We start from the raw sequence: 18,799 nt of genomic DNA, 5'->3' as shown, positions 1-18,799 counted from the left end.
CAGTAATTTATGAAGTCACAATTTCTTTTTCCACGCCTTTATTTATGCTATTCCTTTTGGGGGGAAGATTCTTTTTCTACCTCTGCGTATATATTCAAATGTTGAACTACCTTTAAGACCAAACCTAAATCTTGTTTCCTTTTTAATACAGGCCATATCTACCTGAATGAGGTGGCACTTAAAATCTAGGGTCAGTTAGTTTCTGTAATCATCAGACATCTAGACTCATGGTATCGTGTAATAAAGTGATACAGCAAGAAGAGACTTTAGATGTCACCTATTCTAGTCACCTCCCTTTATAGTTGAGTAAAAAATTTTCCTATAGTTAAATTTAAATGGCTAACATAAGCATTTGGAGGGTTCAGAGTAGATATAATTAGACTTCAGTCTCCTAACCTGTAATCCAGAATTCCTTCCTGTGTAACAGTCTTCCGCAACTATAAAGTGCCTTGTCTTTTTAGGTGCTTTTTCATGAGTTCATGTGTAATTTTCTCTACTTGAGGCCAAGAATCTTATTTTAAACTTCTTTGTAGTCCCCTTAATGTTTTGCGTATAATAGGCCTTAACTGAATCTTTATTTTATGGAGAATTACTTTCAGATAAAATTAATATTTTAAATAAGGTTATTGTTTCCATTTTATGAATACTAATGACCAATGATTATATTGCTTTTATTTAAAAAATGGAAGTAGAATTTTTCATAGTACTTGGAAGTTTGCATCTATTTCTGATATGTTTAACAAACAAAAAATTGTAGGAGAAAAACAAGATATAATTGAAAAATTCTCTGCCTCTCTTTTATTGCTAGGTAGATGGGTTTCACTTGTTATAATATTAAGAACATTGATTTAAGTACAAAACTAGAAATTTTACCAACATTTCTTCATTGCTTTAATGTTTCCAATTTCTAAGAAACTGTTTTATATGAAGTAATTTTCTAGCATATTGTATTAAGGGTAATAAATATATTGTTTTGTTGTCTTAGTTACTGAGCCATTACTGAACACTACGTAGTACAGTCTTTTCAGGTTTTAAAGTTTTATGAATATATTTGATTTAATGCATGTAAGTAAAGCAACAAGAATTACAGCAGATATATATACTTTAAAATTCTTTTCAACTCAGCATAAATAAAATGGTACATTAGTGGGAAGCTTAAATACCTATCATGTGAATAAAGCATGGGCTTCATGCTTATAGTTGGGGATATATGTATCATTTGCTTTAGATGGCTTACAGAGGTGATATCAAGGTGAAAGCAGGCTTGCAGAATGGTTGGAAATCATTGATATTCTGACTTGGAGGCTGTAAATGGCTCAGTGGCAGATGGAGTCTTTGTCAAGGAAGAAAAATGGCAGCTTTGGAGCATCATAGATGTTTTGCTAGCAGCTCAGCACACAGGCTGTGACCTTCTAGTATTCGGGAGTCTTTCTTATGCTCTAATAAATTGTCCTCAGCTTTTATTCACCCAAAGTAGATAAACAGTACTTATCATGTTTCAGTACAAATTGAGGTGTTTAATTATAGAGAGACATAAATATGTTTTATTATCTGGTTTTTAAAGAAGTAAGCTTTTAAGGAAACATGGATTTCTTGTATCAAAAATATTTCTCAGTTATTTTACAAGAGTGAAAACAATAGATTTAACTGGGAAAAATTAATTTTGTAGAATCAGAGAATACTAAAGCTAGTAAGTATATTAGAAATCCTAGACAAACTCTCATTTTACAGATTAAGCAACCGAGTCTCAGAGACTGTGATTTTAACCAAGGTAAACAAATTAGTTCCTGAAAAACACTAGGTAACTGTTAGATTATTTCTTGTTACACATATAAAATACATTTAGTTATAAAGGTAAAGGAAACTATTCTCTTTGAATAAAACTTAGAACACCACAACACATACTACTTATAACAGCTGCATAAGGGTAGATAATTTTAGAGACTTTTATTTAATATTCAATTGCACATATTTTTATTGAAAAGAATTCAAGTTATTTATTTTAGTCTGTTACCATTAGATTACAGTTTAGAAAAATTTTTGTTGAATGGAGAATTTATGCCTGAGTTATAAAGTTATATATGCATAAACTTTCTTCTTAGTCCTTAATAAAAACATATTTAAATAAGATTTTGTTTAAATCAGAACCAATTTAAGTGTATATTTTGTGTTGACTTATTTGAGTATTTTTAAAAGTATTTATTTAGAAATGTTGCATTTCATATTAGAATATGAATATTATATTAAATATTAAACTATTTGAAGGGTTTTATAGTGAGATATTTTGAAAAATTGTTGCATGTGTCTGTGAGAATTTCTTCTCGTTTTTAGTGGAATATGTCTCCATCATGAGAGTATATTTTCACATAGAGTATGTTCGATTGACCAGCTGACTTCTGTTAAATAAGGTGTAACATGATTCAAATTGGAAGTGGAAGCATTACACACCTAAACCTACTAATGCATTTGACAATTGCTAAGGTTACAGGAAGGAATCCCTGTACATCACAGAAGAAAAGGATCCTTTGCTTTAGAGGGTCAAGGTTACTACATTCAGCGCTTCTAGTTGTAGTCTTTTTGTAAGCCAGTATCTAAAGAAACATAGTTCAAGAGAAATTTAACAGTAATTCCTGTGCATTTTCTAAAGATAAAATTATACAGCAATTTTACAATTTTATCAATTTTATTGATTAGGAGAAAAATTTGAAAGGTTAGTGCTGAACCTTCCAGAATCTTGGAGTAAGTTTTTGATTTTGTTTGTTTGTAGGTTTTATTTGGATAAAACTGGTCAGACCTTAATAGATAGAATATGGGCATGATAAATATTAATTGTTAACATCATAAAGGAGAATATTGTTCCTTTAATGGTTATGTTGATATGTAGCTATTTCATCAATTACCTACTTTATTATTTTATTTATTACTATTTTTTAAAAGATTTTATTTATTCAAGAAAGAGAGAGAGCAAGCACGAGCAGTGGAGGGGGGCTGAGGGAGAGGGAGAAGCAGACTCCCCACTGAGTGTGAGGCCTGAGGTGGGGCTGGATCCCAGGACCCTGAGATCATGACCAGAGCTGAAGGCAGACACTTAACCCATTGAGCCACCCAGGTGCCCCTACTATTACAATTTTTTTAAAGTAACATGTGGCTTGATCTCACAACCTTGATATCGAGTCACATGCTCTACTGACTGAGCCAGGCAGGTGCCCCCTTTATTTACCTGAATATGAAGTAAATAACGTCAGATAGAAGTGATGGTTATTAAATTATTGAACAACTAATTGAGCTTAGTATATACAAGTTCTGTTCACTAACAAAACAGACTTTGCACTCATGGGGCTTACAGCCTGTGAGCAAAAGGGAGAATACTTAATAAATTGATATTTAATATGTTAGATGGTGGGACACCTGGGTGGCTCAGTGTTTGAGCGCCTGCCTTTGGCTCAGGGCATGATCCCGGAATCCCAGGAGTCCCACATCAGGCTGCCTGCATGGAGCCTGCTTCTCCCTCTGCCTGTGTCTCTGCCCCTCTCTCTGTGTATTTCTCATGAAGAAATAAATAAAATCTTAAAAAAATATGTTAGATGGCAATGAACACTGAAGAGAAATAAAGCAAATTAAGGGTTATGAGCGCAAGGGTTGTGGAATTAGTATTTGTTACAGAGTGGTCAGTGAAGGTCTGTTTAATAAAATGACAGTTTAACAGAGAACTTAAGAAAATGGGAAGAGCAAGTCATGTGTATATCTGAGTGAGGACTATCCCAAGGAAGGCAGTAAATGCAAAAACATTGAGGAAGACTATGCTTGGCATATTTGAAGAAAAATAAGGAAACCATGATGACTGAAGTGGTATGAGCAATGGAGAGTCGTAGTAAATGAGGTTGTAGAAATTCACATAAACTTACATTTAAGACTTAGTTCTTTTCTTTTAAGACAAGATTTAAAAAAAAAAAATTATGTTCTAAGCTTAACCAAAGCCCACATTGTTGCTAAACTGATAGTCCCCAAAGTAGTCTCAGTAGAGCATTGGTTGCATGGAGTGAGTATTGCATGAAAAAAAAAAAATCCCATGGTCAGATAAGTTTAGGAAATATAGGGTTAATGTTAAACAAAATGACAAAATTTGTTTAACAACAACTGTTGTGTGTATCTTTTAATGTGCTAATTAAGTTTTGTGAATCTCTAACTTGCTTGACTCTTCCTTCAAAGAGCGTTTTATGGGACTAGTGTTTTTCGTTACTGTGGTAAATACTGTGTTATCCAATACTACAGGTTAACTATAGATTAACAAAAGGATTTTCTTCAAGTGCTATTTTATAGCTTCTCTATTCACTTTAAGCCAACACCTTTCCCTGCCTGCTTTTTCAGTTAAGACTACATGTCTTTTTTTTTCTTTAAATATTTCTCAAATGCATCCTTTCTTTTCTATTCATAATGCCTAAATCTTTATGTAGGTTTGCATCATGCCTTACTTGGGCTGTCACTGTTGCCTCCCAACTGGTGGCTCTGCCCCTAGTCTTGCTGTGTCCAAATTCATCATCCTCTCAGTGACAATTTAATTGACATCACAAATCTAACTACATTATTCACCTACTTAAAATAATTTACTAGCTTCCCATCACAGAATAATTTTTTTTCACACAGAATAAAATTTAATTTCATTTGCATGGCATGTGAAATGTTCCATAATCTGTCTCTTGCCTACACCCAAAATTTGTCCTAAATCTCCCCACACTTCGGACTTTCTAAATATAAGGCCATGTATATTTCCTTAAGCACACAGTGGGTATATATTCTTTTTTTTTTTATTATTCATTTATGATAGTCACACACAGAGAGAGAGAGAGAGAGGCAGAGACACAGGCAGAGGGAGAAGCAGGCTCCATGCACTGGGAGCCCGACATGGGATTCCATCCCGGGTCTCCAGGATCGCGCTCCCAGGGATCCCACAGTGGGTATATATTCTTTTGCCTTTTTGTTCAGTCTATTATCTCTTCCTGGCACAACCTCCCTTCTGTGAGTAGCCTAATTTTTCTACTTTTAAAGGTTTAGAACAGATGTTATTTTCCCCAAGAATACTCTTTTTCCTCCTTCCACCTAATAATACTCTTAAGTTCTTCCTGGCTAAATCAGGTGCACTGATGTATAATTCTGTCCAAGCACTTAAAAGAATAAAATAAAAAATCTGTGTTTTATCCACTCTCTCGATTCTATGCCTTGTATCTATTTTAAGTGTTTATACTTTAAGTGGATACCAAATAAATATTGAAATTAACTCTACTAAATAGTTGAAGACCTTCTGATAAATAGATTTATCAATTTCCCCTTTCTCTAGCTCAAAATCGGTTTGGATTGTAAAATTAAATATATAAAACTTTTAGAAAGAAACATAAGGGAAAATCTGTGGGACCAAACTTGAAAGAGTTCTTATACATGACACAAAAAGCATAATCCATGAAAGAAAAAATCAGTGCAGATCAGTAAATTGGGCTTTATAAAAATTAAAACCTTTCATTTTGCAAAAGACCCCATGAAGATGATGAAAATACAAGCTACCTAGTAGGAGAAAATATTTGAAAACCTTATATCTGACAAAGCACTTATATTTTGTGTTAAAAAAACTCTCAAACTAAAAAAATGCCAACAGTCCAATTAGAAAATGGGCAAGCGAGATGAAAGAACATTTCACCAAAGAGAATATATAGGGATGCCTGGGTGTCTCAGTGGTTGAGCATCTGCCTTCTGCTCAGGTTGTGATCCCGGGGTCCTGAGATTGAGTCCCACATCAGGCTCACCACGGGGAGCCTATTTTTCCTTCTGCATATGTCTCTGCCTCTCTCTGTATCTCTCATGAATAAATAAATAAAATCTTTTAAAAAAAGAGAGAGAATGTTTAAATATCAGTTGAGTATATGTGAAGATGTTCCATGTCACTAGCCATCAGGGAAATGCAAAAATGAGCTATCACTACTCCTGCATCAGAATACCCAAAATAAAAGATAATGACATATATCAAATCCTGGCAAGTATGTGGAGAAATGGGACTTTTCTTTTGGGAATATAAAATGGTACAACTACTCTGGGAAAGAGTTTGGCAGTTTCTCAAAAAAAAACCCAAACTAAACATACCCTTTCTATATGACCAAACCCCACACTCCTGAGCATCCATCCTAGCAAAATGTACATATTTGTCCATAGCAGCTTTATTTGTAACAGCCAAATTTGGAAATAACCAAAATGTCTTGTAGTGGGTGAATGGCTAAATACAGTATGGTGTGACCTTTTTGTGCAATGCTACTCAGCAATAAAAAGGTTTCAGTTATTGATATATGTAACAGTTGGATAGATCTCAAGGGCATTAGGTCGAGGGAAAAAAGCCAATCTCAAAATTCACTATGATTTCATTTATTTAAAGACAAAAGTAGGGGATCCCTGGGTGGCTCAGCGGTTTAGTGCCTGCCTTTGGCCCAGGGCATGATCCTGGAGTCCCGGGATCAAGTCCCACATGGGGCTCCCAGCATGGAGCCTGCTTCTCCCTCTGCCTGTGTCTCTGCCTCTCTCTCTCTCTCTCTCTCTCTCTCTCTGTGTGTGTCTCTCTCATGAGCAAATAAATAAAATGATCTTAAAAAAAAAGACAAAATTATAGAGATCAAGAACAGATTAGTTGTTACCAGGTTTTAGGGATGGGGGGAGGAGAGGAGTTTGGGTGTGACTGTAAAGGGGTGGCATGAGAGAGATCTTTGTGGTGATAGAATAGCTCTGTATCTTGACTGCAGTGTTCCTTACATGAATCTACACATATAAGATGATGGAACTGTATATATACATTGTAGTTAGTTTCCTGGTTTTGATACTTCACTACAGTTACATAAATTATAACCATTGGTAGAGACTGGGTAAGGAATAAATGAGACCTCACTGTACTGTTTTTGCAACCTTATATAATATATAGTTATTTCAAAATTAAAAGTTAAAAATATTCTGTTTCTTCTTTTACTTTTCCACCCATCTCTGAGAAAACAGCTTTACCTCACAACCTCATGTTCATTGCAGTAGCATTTACAATAGCCAAGACATGGAAATAACCTAACTGTCCATTAATTGATGAATGGGTAAAGAAAATATAGTATTTATATAAAATGGAATATTATCCAGACATAAAAAGAAGGCTAGCCTGCCATTTGTAACAACAGAGATAGACCCTGAGTGCATTGTGTTAAGTGAAATAAGTGAGACAGAAAAACCAATATCATATGATCTCATTTATATATGGAATCTAAAAAAAAGACAAACAAGTAACAAAACCTCAAAACACACACACACACACACAAATTGAACTTATAGATACAAAGCAGATTGGTATTTGCCAGAAGTAGGGGTGGGCAAAATGGGTGAAGGTGGTCAAAAGGTACAAACTTCCAGTTATAAAATAAATGTCCTAGTAAAAACAAAAATCTTTTTCACCTCCACATTAAACCTAAGAGTTTATTCATGGTTTTTTTTTTTCCACTTTTTTCCTTTTCTTTGTCCTCTAAAGACTTGTTTCATTGATAGTCATAAGACGTATCCATCTTCTCCTTTCTTAACTGGTTTATTTAGGATTGTCTTGTTGTAAATAAAATTATAAATAGAAGTAAATAAACAAAACCTTTCCTTCCCTCAAGTTGTTGTGTTTATATATTAAAGATATTTATCTGTGTTAATATGTGTAGCTCTAGGTCATTTAACTGCTGGGTGCTATTTTATTATGTAAACATTCCACAATCTTTTAATTTATTCATTTTCCAATATTTCATTATAAAAATAGCAGTGCAACTTACATGCTGTATGTCTCCTTACCCATATATATGAGAATTTTTCTGGGTTACATATGTAGAAGTGGAACTGCTGTGTTATAGATTATATACAGCTCTGATTTATTATGTATTGCTTAATTTTTTCTATAGGATCATACTAGTTTATACCAGCAGTGCAAAAGAGATTTCCTGCTCTACATTTTTGCCAGCTTTTGGGATTTCCTTAACTTTTGCCTTCCCACTCCCGCTATATAGAACTTGCTATAAAGTCCAAAAGATTTTACTTCTATAATATAATTTATTTCTTGCTCTACTTTGACCACCTAAAGTAAAAAAAAAAAAAAAATTCTTCTGATCTTTCATATTCATCTTTGTATTTGATTCTACTGCCACAGCCTTATTAGTCACTTATGTCTTGGACTAAACTATTGCAACAGACTGAATTGAATATTGTAGTATCCCTATTGGAACTCTTTCTGCTCCAGTCCATCCTACTAGGCCAATATTTATTTCTTTTCTTTTTATTTTTTTTAAATATTTTTATTTTTAAGTAATATCTTTGCCCAGTGTGGTGCTTGAACTCACAACCTTGAGATCATGAGTCACATGCTCCACCAACTGAGCCAGCCAGGTACCCTGTTAGATCAGTATTTCTAATGCAGGTAGTTTACCATCATTCACAGTGTTATATTTGAATACTTAATATGGTATTTATTGTTGTCTCCAATATGGTCCTAAATACCTTTTCAGCCATATCTTCCACTATTTTCTTCTTTTTTTTAAAAGATTTTATTTATATCTTCATGAGAGACACACACAGAGAAAGAGGCAGAGATATAGAGGGAGAAGCAGCCTCCCTGCAGGGAACCTGATGTGGGACTTGATCCTGGGACTCTGGGATCACTCCCTGAGCCAAACGCAGATGCTCAACTCCTAAGCCACCCAAGCATCCCTATCTTCCACTATTTTCTACATATGCTTTTTATACTAGTCACACTAGATTACATTCATTTATTTATTGATTCATTCAAGAAGGTATTTAATGTTCTTACAATGTTGTACATGTGTGTTTACACTTCGGTTCTGTAGGTTGTACTGCTGTAAAATGAACAACTCATGATTTTTGTTATAGAGCTTGCAAGTTGCCTCAAGCTATTCTTCAAATATACGCAGTGCTCTTCATCTTCTGCTTTTCAGTATATGTCTGGCCCTCCACTTACGATGCCATTTTCTCCAGTTCCTCTACTTCACCATCTTTGTCTTTCAAAATCCTACACACTTTCAAAGTCTGCTTTAGATGTCACCCTTCATGAAGCCTTTTATAAAGTCCTCAGTTAATTATGCTTCCATAGGGATGCCTGGGTGGCTCAGTGGTTGAACATCTGTGGTCCCAGAGTGCTGAGATCGAGTCCCACATCAGGCTCCCGTGAAGAGCCTGCTTCTCCTTCTGCCCATGCCTCTGCGTCTCTCTGTGTCTCTCATGAATAAGTAAATAAAATCTTTAAAAATAGTATTTATTACTATTCTGCTTCCATAGCTATAGTGCTTTTATGGCACTTATATTCCATAGATCTGTCTTCGCCCTCCTGGGGTGATAAGTAGAATGATTTGTCCATTCATCTATTAATGCCCTTGTGGCACTTATCATTATGTCTTGTGTATGGTAGGCATACTATTAACTAAAACAATTAAAGATCACCTGTAAATTAAATGTAGCTTCAGGGCAGCCCAGGTTTAGCTCAGTGGTTTAGCGCCGCCTTCAGCCCAGGGCCTGATCAAGGAGACCTGGGATCGAGTCCCACGTCAGGCTCCCTGCATGGAGCCTGCTTCTCCCTCTGCCTGTGTCTCTGCCTCTCTCTGTGTGTGTCTCTCATGAATGAATGAATGAATGAATCAATCAATCAATCAATCAATCTTTAAAAAAAAAAATGTAGCTTCATGGGGATCCCTGGGTGGCTCAGCAGTGTAGCGCTGCCTTCCGCCCAGGGTCCTGGAGACCTGGGATCAAGTCCCACGTCAGGCTCCTACATGGAGTCTGCTTCTCCCTCTGCCTGTGTCTCTGTCTCTCTCTCTCTCTGTCTCTCATGAATGAATAAATAAATCTTTAAAAATAAATAAAAAATAAATGTAGCTTCACCAATTAGAACAATTTGGTGAAAGATCAATTTTAGTGAGAAAAAATGCTTAATTTATGTAATTTTATAAATTTAAAACACCAGAGAATAAATTAAACAGTAGTTCTCTATATAGTGATCCTTAGACTGACTTTGATGAATGGCAAACTTTATATATTCAATTTGTTTTTAGACTCTTACATACTTTCCTTAAATCAGAGTTTTTCAAACTATATTCTGAGGTAGTTCTGTTGAGATGCCTTGGCTACTGCTGGGTGCCTTCTCTGCCACAAAGAGCTGGCCTTCATTTATTTTTTACTATCCTGGGCTTCCTAACAAGATTCTATTTAAGAAAGAATCCTTGGGCTTAAAAACTTAAAATAATTTCTAGAAAGTATAAATACTTCCATTTTATCCATTTATTTAATACTTTCCAGATCTCACAAAAAATATTATTCCTACACCCTTATTCTTTTATCACCACAATTTTAAATCAGGAGTCTATGTGAATATGAGACTTCAAGTAATTAAGCAAATGGTTTTTTAGTATGACAAGTAAATTGTTGATTCTTTGAATATTCTGCATTTTAATATGGATTTTTGAGGAATTGTTAGAATATAAAAAGTCACTGGAATTGGTACACATTTTTAGGTAGGCAGAAGAATTTTCTAGAATGATCTAGAGCTTTTTAAATTTTTATGGTACAAAAGATTCTGATTCAGTATGCTTGAGCTGGAGCTTGAGAGTCTTTATTTTTAAGAAGCAACTGCAATGTTGGTGGTCTGTGGACCACACTTGAGTTGCAAGGAGCTAGATCACCTTCCAAAGCCCATCACTGCATTTTTAAATTACATCCTTTGCCTAATGAAAGTAGGTTTTCAGTATTGCCATAGACATTTGCTTAAACTGGCTTTTTTCTCTCCAATCTGATTTATATTTTGACACTTTAATAGACATTTCTTGGCTTTTTAGGGAAATACCTTGTATATGAATTAATTATTGTTCTGCAATCATGTGATTCTTTGCTTAAAATTGTCCTTCACAGTTTTTAAAATAGTCTGGAAAACAGACTGTCAGTGGCAACTTTCAGAGAGTTTTTAAATAAGAAGCATTTTGGGACACCTGGGTGGCTCAGCAGTTGAGCGTCCACCTTTGGCTCAGGGCGTGATCCAGAGTCCCAGATCAGGCTCCTTGCGTGGAGCCTGCTTCTCCCTCTGCCTGTGTCTCTGCCTCTCTCTCTCTCTCTCTCTCTCTGTGTGTCTCTCATGAATAAATAAATAAAATATTTTAAAAATAATAATAAGGAACATTTGGCTTATGTTTTCAATATAACTGAAATACTTATTGACTTTTATTTTGCAGGATATTGTTTGAGGTTGTATATTAAGGTATTATAAAAATAGAAACCTTAATTTCATTTGACTAAGGCTGTTTTAGTGTGTATAAGTATTGCTATTTTTAAAAGTTGTTATTATCATGAATTAGTAGCAATTATATACCACAGCAGGTTAGGCTGTTAATTTTATCTGTACCACACATGAATTGAAAACCTAATTGTGTAAACAGTCAACCAATAGGATGGATAGTCATTTAGTTAAATAGCTTATACTCAAAAAGATATAAATCAATCTTGAAGTACATTAATGCTTTTTTTTAAAGGTATATAATATCAAGTACTTTCATAGTCTTTTGGGCTTTTATAGAAAATTATAATAATTAAATCATAAAATTAATAATTTTTTAAGAAAATTGTCAGAATTATTCACTTTTGATAAGTGGAAATAGGTGATTAATTTTGTAGACCAGGATAGCAGAGCATTTTGGGGAGAAAAATTATGATTTTAATCTAAAAGCATTATAATAATTTGCAAGTTGATAATTATATCAGCCTTACATTATTTCACTTAATAACTGTCCGTAGTAGAAATTGCTGGAGGATTTATATTATCACAAAAGTGACTTTAAGATATATTATTTTTAAGTTTCTTATTAAGCAAGCACTATTAATAAAAATTACTTTAAAATATATAATTTTTAAAAATTTCTTATTAAGTAAGCACTAATATTGCTATAAAAGTTGTCATCTAGAATTTATGTCAAATGTTGATAAAAGTTTTTTTAGACCTGATCCAACTATTTTGCATAGAAATAAGCCTCCTTTGTTTCTTCTGGTAGCATCCATTGATTTTGTTTTTCCAGAGGTACATTAATAGTGCTGATAGAAGCAGAACAATTGGAATTTACATTAAAAATAAATGTGATGAAAAAAAAAGCATTACAGTATAATATTATAGTCTTGATTTTGCTTTACCAAAGTTCCGAAATCTAAAGGACAAAAATACTGACAAGGTCAAGAAAAAATGAAAGAAAGAACAAACGATGCAAAAAGAAAATGACACTGAGGTCTTGGTTTAATACATATGTATTCCAGGTTGATGGTTGATTTCATTAGCAAATCTCATTGTTATGCAATGTCTGTTCTTCTGCAGCAAAATGAATATTGTATTCTCACAGGCACTGTGTGTATCTATTCTGTTGCAATAAATGAAAATATATATATTTGTAGCTTCCTTTGGTTTACTCTTTCCAGTTTGCTTTTTAGAAAAAGAAAGAAAATTGAATTACATTTTCTTTTGTTGTTAAATTTGCTATAAAGCTTTTCAATTTATGTGATAGATATGTTTCCTACTTTTGTTCTTTAAGGTAAACAATTATAAGGTGGTTAATAATGTAACCGTTTTAATTATCCTATAACTTTTAAAATGACTAGAATATAATCTTGATTGATTTAAGGTGCTAATTAACATGAGTTTCTTAAGCATATGCTTTCTCACATTTTTAAATTTTGGGAGTGCTTTTTCTTATTGCAAGAAAAATGTTAAGCAAGTGTACATATTATGACAAATGTAAATACTGCTACCATTTGCAATAGCAAAAATTGTACATTGAGATTACTATACTTAGATTGAGTTTTCATAAAATAGGAAATTCAGAAATGACAAATTTTGGTGGCTACACATTGGAAAAATTCATTTAACAAGGGATTAGGCTTCATGACTGTTTGGGTGATATATATAAATTCAAATATGGATCAAACTATATTGGACATAGCTGATATAATTTTGGTCATTTTGAGATCTGACAATTTTATAAAATCTGTTTGGTTTTTGGTAGTGTTCTCAAATGTTGTTCTTAAAATTAAATTCTTTTGACCATCTTGAAAGTAGAAAAGCCTAAGGTTTGATTTAATATGGGTTGATTCCATACACCATTTAGAAATTACCTATATGGGGGGTGCCTGTGTGACTCAGTCCGTTAGACGTCCAACTCTGGATTTCAGCTCAGGTCATGATCTCAGGGTTGTGAGATTGAGCCCCACATTGAGCCCTGTGCTGGGCATGGAACCTGCTTAAGATTTTCTCTCTCCCTCTCCCTCTGCCCCTCTGCAACCTCCCCTCCGTCCCTACCCCCAACCCGATCCTGCCAAAAAAGTTACCTACATAGTAAAAATTGGCAACTGACTCACTTGATGCAATCCTACTAAATATCCTGGTCATGGTAAACAAACATGAGCTGTAATAAATATGTACAGTTTATTAATGAATAAATTAATTTGTACTTATGGTGTTTGCATTTTATGATTTATAGTGAGTGATATAAAATCAGGTATTTCAAAATCTAGTAAGGTGGATCCCTTAAATAATTAGAGAATAATATAGAGCTAAATCAGGTGGAGAAAGAAGGTTTTATGGCCCCAAATAGGCTCTGAGAAAGGACCATGCTGAATAAGATCTAAACTGATAATGACATGGAGAAGCAATGGGAAACAGAACATAAACCTGACATCTTTGGGAGATAGAGAAGTGACCAACCCAGCTATAATGGATGATGTGATTCGCACCATACGTAAAAATTTGCCATATGTGAAAATTGGGTTGTAGCATTGTTAAATTTTAGCAGTAGTATTCAGACCACATATATATGGTATCCTGAGATGCTACCATTGCTAGCCTTATTTTTCTTGTAAAATGAGAGGAGAGGTATTCTGTTTATATTTATTTTACAACTGTCTTTTCCCCTTACCAATAATATAGAAAGCAAATGCTGTAAAAGCATGCAAAGATTCATGCTCTAAAATGAATCTACAATGGTACAAACTGAATGAGAACATAGGAATCTAGAAACCCTAAGTCAGATTTTTTACCATAGTTAGAAATACCAAACTGAAGAGGAATAAAAGTCATCATAGATTGGGTTTTCAGGCTGTTGGATCGAGCAGGGTTATAGAAAGTCACTAACAAAGACGAGAGGAACTGTTTTAAGTAAAAAAGAGAAGTTCCCTTTTAAGTGTCTAGACTTACCTAACTACCAGTGTCTTCTCTTTCATCTGATGTGGAACCACAGTTCTAGTTTGCATGCCCATTTTTACGTACTCATCCAGCAGAAAAACCAATATTTAGAAAATGAAGTATGAATTTGCAGTATGAAAGTGGACTGTGAATCTAACAAAAAATCCTGGGGATTGTTAGTATTTGTTTAAAAACCCAGATTAGATAAATTATCGAAGCTTTCTTAGCAAGATGGCTTATTTTCTGGGTAAATTTCCTTTAGTTATGACCTCAGCTTCCACTGAGGAAATGTTAAAAGAAACTTTCATGTGAAATTCGTTATTTAATTTCTGCAAAGATGCTGTTGAAAAAATTATTGTATTGTCCAGTGATACATTATTTGAAAAATATAAAAGAAATATCTCTCAATTCTGAGTATTAGGAAAAGCTCTGGTGCTTGTTTGTAAGATGTCTTATGGAGAATTAAAAATTTTGTAATTTGGTCGTTTCCCACTTGGCTTTTATTGCTGGGAAGTTCAGAGCTGAACCCCCTACATATTAGAATCATCTTGTGCAAGGCCTTATGATAGGTGTTTCTGTTTCAAGTTTACCTTGTGTTTCATCTTTCTTGCTTCCTCTTTATTTTCTCTTTATGCATATTAATTTATATTTTGAAAGCATGTGTTCTACTATTCATATTTCTCTAAGTCACATTGAATTATTTTGGAATAAAAAGGCTATAAATAACCATGTAAAGCTTACTTATTGCTAGCAGAAGACAAGTAATAAAAGCAGGAACCTTCCTTCCTCCTTGTGTCCCCTCCCCTGCCCCCTCTCTTCTTTTTGTATGAATTTCTTAAGTCATGGATGACTAATCTCTGTGGTTTCTTAGACTTGCCAGGGGGTGGGGGAGTCCTTTCTGAAGATTTTTGCCCATTTGCTCGTATAGTTACTTTATTGTGCTAGGTGTGCCCTACACACGAGTGCCTGACTTAAGAGAGTAAGTAGGGCTGAAATACATCCTAGAGGAGGAAAAGGTGCCTTTTTCACATATGTCAGCTCAGAGGGGGTCTTTTTCTAACTCACAGGGTATCATATATATTTCCTTGGTTTTTGTCCCAGCCCTTTCAGCTGAATTATAAACTCTTATTTTTTTTTTAATTATAAACTCTTAATACCAAACCTTGCTGATTGTTGAAAAAAGCCACCATGAATGAAACAGAATTTCAGATTTATTTTATCATTATCCTCTAACTTTGATATATTATAGGAAATTAAGATAGTCTTGGATCTTTGAAATAACAGAAATAATAATTTTCTAATTTAAAATTTAGTTTTGTTTTGGTATATGAATTATAGTCAAAGCTACATATTTAGCAGGAATTATATCTTAAATTTTCTATAAAAGAAATATTAGGACTTTGTTTTGCATTACAGACAACTATAGAATATTTTAATTATTTCATTTGACCAAGAAATGCAGCTGGAGCTGAACTGGACCTGGAACTATAACTCTGTAGTCATAGTTTTTTAAAAATTTGCTATTTCATGTCATTGTAGTAAAGGTGGTGATTAGTGGGTTGTGTTAATATTTAATATTGAATACACACTCCTTTCAAATGACATATTGTTTGTAATGAGACCTTTTCTGAGATTCTATCTCTTGTCACTAGAGTTTTCTCTACTTGGGTGTTCTTTTTGTTATTAATTTTATTGTCACTTTGTTGTGTTTTCTCTTTCAGTACAATAGAATTTTATTTCACAGAGTAAATATGATTTAAGTAATGTAACTTAACGCCTTGATTATGTTGTAAAAAGGTCATTAAAAGTTCTTTGCATTAAAATTAAAGCATTCTGTGTTTCTAATAAGACATAGATACATGGCCTTAGTATATATAGAATTAAGATAAATGCAATTTTGTAGATTAAGATTTAAAAATCTTAAATATTTTTAAAATGTGAATTAGTTTATCATTTTGACAGAGTATATGTGTTTGCTTTATGCCTTTAATTTAAACACTCATTCATTTATACTAGAACTTTCAGAGAAGGAAAAAACCCCAGCAATTTGGGGGGAAAAAAAACTAAGGACAAGAAAACTTAGTCTTCAAACTAACAATATATTTTTAAAGATGCTCACAAGTAAATATTGTTCAGTTTTGTTTTCTTTTGAAATATGAATTTTAAAGGATCCCTTGGAAGAGCTTCAAGTTTTATAAACTTTTTGATTCATATAATTGAGGTATTTTTTTCAAACACTGCCACATAAATTATAAAGCAATATTTTTGCAGGAGCTTGCCCTGATAAAAATAGGCTTATGCTTTGAATAAAATTTAATTTTGGCTTTTAATAATAACTCAGAAACTTCTTTTATCTACTTTCATGAGGCAGTTGAAATTTAAACACTTTTCCTTATATTTAGCAGATTTTTTGAACAGTTATTCATAGTTTAGTTTTTTTTTATACCTTATTAGCATTGCCTCGTTTCTTTACAATTTACTTGCCAGAAGTAATTTTTAAAACCTACTTAAACAGATTCGTTTTTCAAGCATTCCTTATTATAAACTGTGTGCCTATGCACGTCAGGAATAAACCCTCCTTAAAAAAGGGAAGAAAGACTGAACTCTTTATTGTCTGTTTTGACGTTAATAAAATGAAGAAAAGAACGATTACTTAGACATCAACCTCACCTGGCTTAGTTTTGTCACGTGAGCATTCACGTTTACTGGTGATCTAAGTGCTCCACCTGCCTTTCAGTTTGTTTACCAGGAAATCAAGATGTGTAAACTGCAGGAAGTACTATTTGACCCTCTCCGACAGTATCTCATTACAATAATTGCTAATCTCTGAATAAGACAGCCATGTTTTGTGAGTAACTGAGAGAGAGAGGTTGTGTTAGGTAGATTTTAGGTGTTTTCAACAAACAGAGCATTGTAAATGCTTACTTGGATTATGTTTTCATGATAGCTTTTGATAAAAGACATGTGGTGACCTTTGGGGTCAGCAAAGCTAGGACACAATAGTAGGTATTCTTTCATTCCTTTTAACTGAAAAATATCACGGCTTGTTGTTTTGGAGTGCTGTCACTGCTCTGAATCGAAAGGATAATGGCTACTTCCTGATTAAACCCACTCTCCACAGTAAGCTGTTAATGTTATACTGTGTGTGTTTTTCTCTTGTAAATGCAATAGTATTTGATGTTTTCTTTACTTTTTATCTTTGTCTTTTCATAGATATATCTGTGTAAATATATCCTGAAGTTTAAGTTTACAATTAGAGTAGAAACTACTGGTTTAAGTTTGGAAAATTTCTTTTAATGAAAAGTATTTCTTTTGGTAGCAACCATCTCATATACTCATTGTAGATTTTTGGTTGAAGAAATTGGCTTTTAAAAAAGACACTGAAATGATAAATTATATTGAACTGTCACTTTCTTGGCTAAGGAAAATTTTAAAAATAACATGTGGTAAATCAGATTAATGTTTTCAGGGAATATTTGACTAAAGTAATTTTATTTTTGTTTCGTAAATTTCACAAATCTATTTACGTTTATCATAATTGTTGATAATTGTTTTAATTATTAAATTAAGTTATTGTTCTTAAATTAGTTAAGAAATCCTTGTGATGTAAAAACAGTATTAAGTACTTGGAATATAAGAAGAGAATAATGAGCTGCTTAGTTTTAATCCTAAAGCTGGCAGTCACTCCATCTGTGGTCTTGGGACAATCATTTAAACTGCTTACCTCAGTTTTCTTGTCTGCTGTCCATGTGAGTGTTAAGTAAAATGTGTATGTTTGTTTATTTCTTTATATTAGTACAAACTGTAAAGAAAATTAGTTTTTACAAGTGTTTTATAAAATGGAGAACTGACTCCAGAGATAGAGTAGGAAAACATTTAGGAGTCACAGTAGGCAGGGAAATGGGAAATAATATTTTTCTGTTATAAAACAATAGAAAATTTATTTTTATTATAAAATAAGAGAAAATAGGGTTTAAAATAAACATCATACAATTGGCCTTTTAATTTAGACAGAATTGTTAGTTTTGCTCAGTTCAAAATATAACATTACCAAAATATTATTGTTGGATACATGACTGAAATGAAAAGTGAAAAGCTTGGAGGTGGTTAGTAAAGTGTCATAAATGGACTTAAATCTTTTTCTCAAAAGTCTTACTTTTGGAAATGAAATTATTCAGAGCAGAGAGAAGAATGTGTGTATATTTTAAAGGCCTATAAGTGTAGTTCATCTAAATAGTAAGATACTTGATTTTTAAACTCTAGAATTAGGTACCCTGGCCATATAAAAGAAAATATATTATTAAATTATTAAACATAGAAAGCAATTGCCAAAGATAGTTATAGAACCTAACATCCAGAAATATTTTAAAATATTCTGAAATAATATAAATATAATACTTTTATTGAGAGAATTAAGAAACTGTTTTGCAAAATGCTTCACAAAGTTATTTTAGGTAAATAATTTTTAATATAAATCATTGGTGCTTTCTAAGATATTCTAAAGATTATGTTTAGTGAATATTTTAGCTTAGTCAAGTT

General features: G+C 33.1%; 1 protein-coding gene across 50 annotated transcripts in view; it reads left to right on the top strand.

The window, feature by feature from the left end:
* Positions 1-18,799, top strand: part of BAZ2B (bromodomain adjacent to zinc finger domain 2B) — a 290,834-nt gene that overhangs the window by 97,313 nt on the left and 174,722 nt on the right. For 7 of the 50 annotated variants that reach the window (XM_072751687.1, XM_072751685.1, XM_072751681.1 and 4 more), the window contains exon 1: positions 17,008-17,380. The exons of 23 other annotated variants lie outside the window; for them this stretch is intronic. The gene's annotated coding sequence lies outside the window, so the exon portion shown is untranslated. Of the gene's footprint in view, positions 1-16,895; positions 17,381-18,799 lie in introns of those variants that run through there. 20 more of the 50 variants (XM_072751679.1, XM_072751669.1, XM_072751655.1 and 17 more) reach the window with 7 other exon arrangements.

The sequence above is a fragment of the Vulpes vulpes genome, chromosome 3 (genome assembly GCF_048418805.1).
Source record: "Vulpes vulpes isolate BD-2025 chromosome 3, VulVul3, whole genome shotgun sequence".
Taxonomy (NCBI): domain Eukaryota; kingdom Metazoa; phylum Chordata; class Mammalia; order Carnivora; family Canidae; genus Vulpes; species Vulpes vulpes.
Note: the sequence above shows the minus strand (reverse complement) of the source record. Positions and strands in the feature narration are given on the sequence as shown.